This window comes from Caloenas nicobarica, chromosome 28 (genome assembly GCF_036013445.1).
Source record: "Caloenas nicobarica isolate bCalNic1 chromosome 28, bCalNic1.hap1, whole genome shotgun sequence".
Taxonomy (NCBI): domain Eukaryota; kingdom Metazoa; phylum Chordata; class Aves; order Columbiformes; family Columbidae; genus Caloenas; species Caloenas nicobarica.
In genome coordinates this window covers 5,499,176-5,508,056 of record NC_088272.1, presented here as the reverse complement: position 1 = coordinate 5,508,056, position 8,881 = coordinate 5,499,176, and positions in this window count along the sequence as shown.

Sequence of the window (8,881 nt, the reverse complement as noted above, 5' to 3'; positions counted from 1 at the left end):
AAACCATTTCCCACAGACCCTCTCACAAAGAGACCCTTTTTCCAGGAGAACATCCTGGCTGGAGCCCTGGTCGGTTCTTGATGAGTGTGCAATGAAGAGCAGGGTCTCTGCCCAGGGGCTCTTGAGGAGTCAGCCTGACCCTGTGTGATGGGTGGGGCAGGGGCCAGTCCTGGGGTTCAGCTTTGTCAGATGGAACCGCTCCTGCTGCAGAAGGGACTGTCAGCATCTGTACCCGCAGGGCTGAGAAACTGAGTTTGAGAGGTTTGGCGTTTCTACAGCTCCTTCTGCCCTCACAGCCTGGGGAGTGTTGTGGGTGTCAGAAACCCTCAGCATTTCTGCTGCACTCAGGGAGAACAGAGCGAGTCCTGCGAGACCAGAGGATGCCTGTGGGTCAGTGCAGAGTGAGGGCAGCTGCTCTGTCCCTCTGTCTTGCTCCAGCTGCCCTGGGCTGGCACCTTTCTGAGATGGAGGCTGATCACACTGCCATGTTACCCTGAAAAGCCACCAGGACTGCTGAGAGCAGAGGGATCCACCTCAGACCATGACATGTCTCACGCTTTCGTCAGGTCTCAGCACGCCACTTCTGTCCCAGGACAAACACGGCTCATTTCACAAACCAAAGAGCATTTCTTCCATCATAGCATCTCTGCACTTCTGCATGAGTAATTCAGATAATGCTAACGTGCTATAGGACAGGTTTGCATCCTGGAGGGAAGCTCACAGCTTGGAAGAAAAACACTCAAGGAAACAGCCAAGGGTCCTAATGATGGCATTTGATTCAGGGAGACTCAGCTCATTCCCCAGCCCCACAGACTGCATTGCCCACAGCCCCACAGGTCAGAGCAAAGCTGGGACACGTGTTCCCATGGACACAGCTGCAGGAAAGGACCCACAAGATCAGGCTGTGACTGCAGCTGAAACTCCCATCCCCAGAGAGCCTGACAGCAAGAACCAGATCACAGCAGCAGTGACCCAGAGCAGTGGAGCAAGAAGGAAACTGCGGTGAGGGTGGGTGTGAGAGAGGCCAGGGCAGAGGCAGCCGGGCACTCAGGCAGCGTCACCCTTCCCCAGCTGTGCAGCCACCTCCCACACACCAGCATTGCCGGGCAGCTGCTCTCAGCCCCTGTGCTCTGCAGAGGGAACTGGAGCTCTGGCTGCACAGGAGCTGCTTCATGCCTTGGAGCCCCCGGCCCTGAGGGCAGAGGCTTTGCTGGGTGGGAGGGGAGGCGAGGGGGCTGCTCACAGGAGGGATCTGCACTGCGGGGATCATACGGAGTTTTCTCTGTTATCCCTCCCATAAGAATTCCAGGTTTAGTTTCCTCTCATTTCTGGTCAATCCCCTGCTGCCTGGAGATTCTCCCCATGGGAGGTGTTTCCCCGTCCATGTCTTTTCCCTGTCAGCACTCACAGACCCCATCCCACCTTCTGTGCCCTCACCCTGGCCCTACAGATCCTGCCTGTTCACAGGGCACTGCCTGGGGGCATCGTCATGTTTGCAGGTTGGAAAACAGGTCTGGTCAGCCTAAGGCTGATGGCTTCAGCAGATATGTTGCTGCTGCTGTCCATGGGCAGAGGAGTGGCTGAAGGGATGTTCTGAGGCTTCTGGCAGATGGACTGATCACTCAGAGTTGCAGTTCAGGAGTCTCAGTGACTTGTTAAAACTTGAGAGCTCATTTTCATTTATCCTTTTCTACACCCTCCCTTCCCCCAATCTTGGAATAGGAAACTGAAAGGACAGACTTGGGAAAGCTCCTTATCTTTATAGTAATACCAGTAAAGATCTTCTCCTTGAAACCTCCAATTGGAAGCAGTCTGCAGTGATCTGGAGCTGTGAGTAGCCCTGACCCACGGAGAACCCAGCAGCAGAAGGACCCTGCCCTGCCTGGGGTCGCTCCTTCCCCCCACAGCTTCTCCTTCAGTGTTGTTGGGATCTCCCCAGGCAGGCTGAGCGCTGACCCTGGCAGGCGGCAGAGTCCCTGCCCTGGCACAGCCCTGGGGTGCAGGGACCCTGCTCTGCAGGACAGCCCTGGGCACCCCTGGGTGCACACCCGGCTTCACCCCCTGCAGCTGGGAGAAGGCAGCTGTCATGCCCTGTCCATGCAGGGAATCCCTGCTGAGGAGCAGATCCTTCTCCTCCACACCAGCCATGGGATGTGCCAGCTCTGGGAGACAATTGCAGGATCCTTATCAGCACCGCCCTTCACCCAGAGACTTACTGTGTTAAGGACTGTGAAGATTTCACCTCCAGCGAGCTCTCAGCTGTCTCACCACCCCAGACTGCCTTTCCCCTCTCTCTGCCTGACTCCTGTCCCCTCGGTGCTGCAGGCAGAGCCCTCAGCCCTGCTGCGCTTTGCAGAGGAGCTGCTCCTGGGCAGAGCTGTCTCTCTGCAGCGCTGCCGCTTGCCATGAGCTCCCTCTGTCCCAGGAGCCCAGCCCAGCTCAGCAGCACAGGAGCAGCCCATGATGTCCCTTCCTCTGTCCCCTCTGGGCTCCCTCCAGCTGTCCCTGGGGCTCCAGGGGCACATCCTTTCAAACAGCCTGAAGTACTCACTGATGTATTCTCTCTCCTCTGCAGAGACACTTCTTGACAGCATTGTATTCTTCCTATTAGAAAATAAATTGGTAGGAGAATCAGCTTTTCTTGTCCCATTATTAGACAGGACACCAGAAAGGTTACAGCAAAGGATCTAATTTCTGCAAACTGGGGGAGGAATATCTTCATTCGAATGAATTCAGGCATTTTATTCTGGGTTATACTCCTAGGTCTAGAGAGACATTCAGCAATCTTTGGCCACATCACGTCTGTGCTCTGAAGCAAAGCCTTTGCACACATGGGATCTTGGACACTTGGTGCCAGGTTTCCGTGGGGCGACTCAGAGGTTTCCTGGTGCCACAGCTGGGGTGGTGCAGCCCAGATGTGAGGCAATGGCCTCAGCCAGGGACCTGACTGGCTGAGCTGGAGCTGTCAGCGTTGCAGACAGAGCTGTGACATGGATGGAATAAACTGCCAAGGCAGGGTGGCAGAAGTTAGTTCATCTGGTCTGCAAGGACAGCAGCCTCCAAGCACAGCAACAGGCCAGAGCAAAACTCAGTCTAGATCTGTAAGGCAATTCGAGGGCCCCATAATGAGCTGTTACTACTTCAGGAACAGTTAAAGGAGAAACAAAGACACTGTGTGGGTACTGATTAATTTAATAAGGGAGAGAAGTGATATTCTCTGTGTCTCTGGTCCTCCATCTTCACCAGCAAGGTCTCCCAGGCCTCTGTCACTGGAGGCAGAACAACCAGCAGTGGATGGGGATCAAGTCAGGGGTCCCTGGAACTAACACAATCCTTTCCAGTCTATGGGACAGGAGGGGCAGCATCCCAGGAGCTGAGACAGCAGGACCATGTCACAGTGAGGCCACTCTCCAACATCTTGGAAAGCTCATGGAGACTGGGGGGACTCCCTGACCATTGGCAGCTCTCACACATTGTGTGCACTTTTCAAAAATGGCCAATGGGTGAGCGGGGGAACTAAGGGCTGTGCCCCAGAACATGTTCACTGGGACCCCAATTCTGGGTGTCTGAAGGTGACAGGGTTTACCCAGGGCAGGTTGTGCCTGTCCATCCTCTTTGCTTTCTGTGAGGAAAGGACAGGGTTGCTGGATGTGTGGAGAGCAGTAGTGGTCTGTTACCTGGCAGTCAGCAAGGCATTCAGCATCATCCCCCACAATATTCTTGTGTCCAAGGTAGGCTATTATGATCTGTGTCAGTGTGTAAGTAGATGGGTAAAACCCATTCTGGATGGTCAGGCTTGGAAAGCTGCTATAGAAAGGGAGAAACTTTCCAATCCTGAGGACAGTCAAGCCCTGGAAGCTGTTTCCCAGGGGTGCGCATCCACTCTACCCCAGAAAGTGTCCAAGATGTGTTTGGATAAAGCACTGAGTAATCTGGTCTGACCCTGCTTTGAGCAGGAGGTTGGTCAAGACACCTCCTGAGGTCCCATCCAGCCTGAATGATGCTGTCCATTCATTCCCTTCATGTTTTCAATTTAGGGACAGCTTTCAAGTTCTCCCTGGCCACAGGAATAATTCACATGAGGTGCAGGGCTGCCTTACAAGTGCCCCCAAACAGCCCTGACCACATCTTGTGCATCCCTTTTCATTTGCCCCCACCCAGGTTCTTCTGTTCTGCTGTCCTCATGCCCACCTTGTTCATCCTTTCAGAGCAGGTTGCTCAACAGGTTTCAGCATCCATGTACAGAGTCTGCACGCCAGCCAGGCAGCAAAGCCATCGTTACAGAAATGGAGACGAGGCTCTTGACCAGCTCCTTGCACCCAGGAATCGGCACGACTTTTCTCCTGAGATTCTCGGGAACACCTGAACTTTAAGTGCAAAGCACGTGAGTCCTTGTTGGGTATCCTGGCTTGTCTCCTGACCCATGTGGTGCTTCAGGCTGTGAAGAGAATCAAAACCAACTCTTTGGCTGGGGTAGTTTCATTTTACATGTGTCACGAAGGGCAGATGAAGGGAGCTCAGAACTCCAGTCTCTGCTGCACCATTGGAACTTCAGAGACTGGAAATGCAGGTGACGGTGTGTGTCAGTGCACACCACATAAACATTCTGGCTTCCTTTCTGCCTTTGCACTGACCTGGGATCTGTTCCTTGGTTTTCTTTGGCTAAAAAAGAAATAAAACTGCCCTATGTCACCTCCTCTCACACCAGAAAAAAAGGGGGAAAATTATGAAAGAGGGGTGATTTCAGGGCAATCCTGTCCTAGGAAGTACTTTTTAAATTATAAATCTGGTAGAAGTGAGAGAAAAAGCTCTTAAAAAGAACTCCATGCAAGAGGTTAGCTACCGAGATGTAGCAGCTGTTTTGAGAAGCAAGAATGACTGATAGGAATGAAATTAAAAAACTTTAGTTCATCATCATCATCATCATCAGGAATAAGGAATTCCCTGTTATTCTTATTAGTGATTGTACCACTTTTCAAAAACATCCTTGAGATTGTCTCTATTTTTTGCTGGCTCCAAAACTGACCCTGCTCAGATTTTGAAAGGACTGCTTGAAATCTCTGCAACTCAGATCTCTACAACTGTCTCTCATCGAAGATCTTTTACCCCAGGAAGGGGAAAACTCCCAATGCAGGCACCAAACCAGTGCCCAACCTGCCTGGAGAGCCAGGTGAGTGATGCCACACAACAGCCGACCTCGGGGGAAGCTGGAGGTGATGGGAATTGAAATGGTTTTGACTCAAATCATAATTTAGGTTGGAAAAGACCCTTAAGGTCATAAAGTCGAATCGTAAATACGACACTGCCAAGTCCACCCATTACACCATATCCCTAAGCGCCATGTCTACACATCTTTTCAATACCTTCAGGGATGGAAGCTCCAATCCTGAGCTGGCAGGACAACACTGTCTGCAGTTACACATAAGATACCTGTCATGGCTGTGACTTCAGAGTTTCTCACACCCTTCACTGAGCAGGGCAGGTGTTGGGAGATGGGCGCACACTTCAGTTTCCAGATCCCAGGACAGAGCCCAAGCCATCCTGCCCTTATGCTCTGGCATCCCATTTCTTGAGATGCAAAGCTGCTGGGCCTTCTGTGGATAATCATGTTAAAATGCATCAATAATCATTCAAGTCTTTGTGTAATTTCTCTAAGAGTGTCAGTATTAAAAATAGTAAATATCTGTAACACAGCAGTCTGCATCTGTGGTAGCCCCACTGGCAGGGCCAATCCAATAGGTATTTGCAGTATAAGGCATGACACCCGATCCATAAGTACATATCTAAGTGGTTCAGATGAAGGGTGGTCTGGCAAAAATCACCCTGTTCCTCCCCAGGTGCACGGACACTGCTCATGTGCCTCTCCAGGGAGTGGCAGAAGCTGGATGCCCTTCTGGGGACAGACTCCTTCCAGGAGAGACACAGCAATGCAGGTAACTCATCAGGTTTTTATGGCACTGCACTCACTATCAGTTTTGACATATTCGGTGTTTTCCTGTGACTACTCTTTCTGCACAAATGATCATAAAAAGACAACCATTTAGTAAGCCATGGTCATAAAGGGGCTGTTATGGACAAGAAAGCTCACCATGAACTCTGGGGTGAGCGAGGAAGTTTATAATAAGCACCAGGAAGAACCAAAGAGCTCAAGGCCTCTTCTGAAGAGCGGGAGGCCCTGAGCAGCAGAGATTGGCCATGTGTGGTGTGGGAGAGGGACAGGGCATGTCAGGGAGAAGCAATGAGATGTCTGATGGTTTAGTGAACCCTTACAGCCATGGCTGAGCCCAGGAATGGAAAGCAGTTGTTGTCTGCAGGTGGAGGAGGAATAGGAGGAAGATTTTCCTGGGAATATGGAAGGAAGAAAGGCCTCTCTTGGGCTAATCATATATGGCAGTGACATTTGCATGCTGTGGGCATGGCTGTGCCTGGGAGATGGGGAATGGCTGCTGCTGGGGGGGCTGTGCTCAGGCATGACCCATGAGCTGACCTTGCTTTGCTCCTCTCTTGCACTGCCCATGCTTGCATGGTCCTCAGGAATCATCCATGAACATGGTGGATGCATGGAGCTTCTGGAGTGATGTGGTACAGATACCAATAGAGGATTCAAGCAAGTTTGGGACTGGGACATTGAGGTGATTGGTGACCATTGCCAGGTGCATGAAAGAAGCTGGAGGAGTTGTGAGGAACTCACAGGCATTTCCAACTCCACAGAAAACCAGAGCCTTGCAGTTAAAGCAACAGCACTTCACATGAAACCCACCCCCAAAACACAAAACACTCACACTGACCACAGGCAAAGCCTTGAAAAACATTTGAGAAAAATATACCAGGTCCCAGGGATCAAGTCTCAGCCATTCTGGTGATAAACAAGCATCAAGGGCTGACAGGGCACCAGAGCCACCTCCACATTGCCCTCACCACCTGTAACCAGTGTCTTCAAGTCTTTCCTTCACCAGCCTCCAGGGACAGGGACCTCGACTGGTTGTTTCCTTTGCAGCTTTGTCGGTGATGGCCCTTCATGGGGTCCGAAGCACGCTCAGAACCTTGAGTTTTGCTTCGGCCTTTCACTTCATTAGAGGTTTGTTCTTTCAGTAGCTGCAGTTCAGGATCACAGCAGCAGAGGGCTCATTAACACTAAAATGCCCTTACATGGCAAGGCTTTGTGCATCATTTTCCTAAATGCTCCAAGTCTGGTGTGGATGATTAGAGAGATTTCAGGAATAGCCAAACAGAGAGCATTTCCATAATAAATAGCAATAAAGCAGTATTTCTTCTATTTCCTTTCCTGCTCATCCTTCCCTCCTTTTCCAGAACAGCTGTTATCAGCAGTCTCCTCTTCATATTGATGTGGAGCATCTCCTGATAAAGACTGGATATGACAGAAATGTGGTGCCTAAATCACCAGAGCACCTCCAGAGGAATCACCCTCCTCTGGACCAAAAGGTGGGAGTTCCTGGGAATCTCAGGTGCCACAGCACAGCGATACTTGTGTTCAGGGAGATGGTCAAATGACTCATCTACTTTTCTGTAATGGTGTCTGAGTTTGCTCAGGTAACTCCTGACTTGAGCCCCATCCACTCCTGGGTGTTCTCCAGATTCCTGCCTACAGGAACAAAGTCCCAGGAGACCTTGCTGGTGAAGATGGAGGCAAAGAAGCCGTGAAGCACCTCAGTCCTGTCTTACGAAGTTCAGCCCTCTCTTACGAAGTTCAGCAGCAGGCCTGCATTCACCCTGTCTATTCTTTTACTGCAAATGAAGCAGTGTCAGCTTATCTTCCTGCCCTCAGCATCTGCTGCAGGAGTCAAGTCCAGGGGAGCTTTGGCATCATCCCCACATCCATGGACAAGGTTTCTAAATTCTTCCTTTGCAGCTTCCCCAGCTTCCACCTCCTGTGTGCTGCCTTTTTGCCCTGGAGCTTCACCAGCTCAGAGGAGCAGCTTCATGAGATAAATGCTTCTTTTCATGGGTACTTGGAGAGATCATTCTTGTGCTTGGAGCAGGCTGTCCTGTAAGGCTTCCCAGATTTCCTGAGCTCCTTCACCCTTCAGACCTACTTCCATGTCACGATGTCACCCTCTCGCCCGCCATCCTCCAGTATGTCTGTGTCTTCTCCTCTGGAGCCCACCAGCCTGTGCTCTGCTGCTGGCCTTCCACCCTCCCCTCTGTAAAGCAGTTGGCCCAAGATCCTCTGGACGGTTGGCACCTGCTGCTTTGCCTGGCCAGTGAATGTCAGGGCAATTACAGTTCCCCATAGGAACCTGCTCATTTACTGGTGACTTCCTCAGGTTGCTGACAGAAGATCTTTTCCACTTCTTCTCCATGATCAAGTAGTTTGTAACACCCAACACATTGTCACCATCTACCGGGTTTACATGGCAAAGTCTTGGAACTGGGGTGAGTGTGGGTGTGCTACAGTTGTCACCTCTCTGAGAAGACAACAGGAGTTTGATGTCAGACAGAGCCGATATGAGCTGGCTCCAAGATGGACCCACTCCTTGCCAAACCTGAGCCACTCAGGGATGCTGGCAGCACCTCTGTGATATTGTATTTGAGAAAGGGTAAAAAACGCTGCACAACAGCAGGTGGGAGAGAGGAGGGAGGAAATGTGAGAGAAAAAACACTGCGGACACCAAGGTCATATCCCATAGGACCCAAGTAGGTCCCTCAGCTGGCCAAAGCCTGCTCTCCTGAAATCCTGCTCTTTGCCTTGTTAGCATCTTCCAGGAGCCTCAACTCTACTTTCCCAGCCCTGACTGTTCCATCCCTGACCATCCCTTTCTGGTTTGTAAGTGTGAAGTCCCACAGGGCACCTCACCTCACTGACTCCTCAGCCACCCGTGTCAGGAAGATGTTGTCAATGAGCTCCAAAACCCTCCTGCAT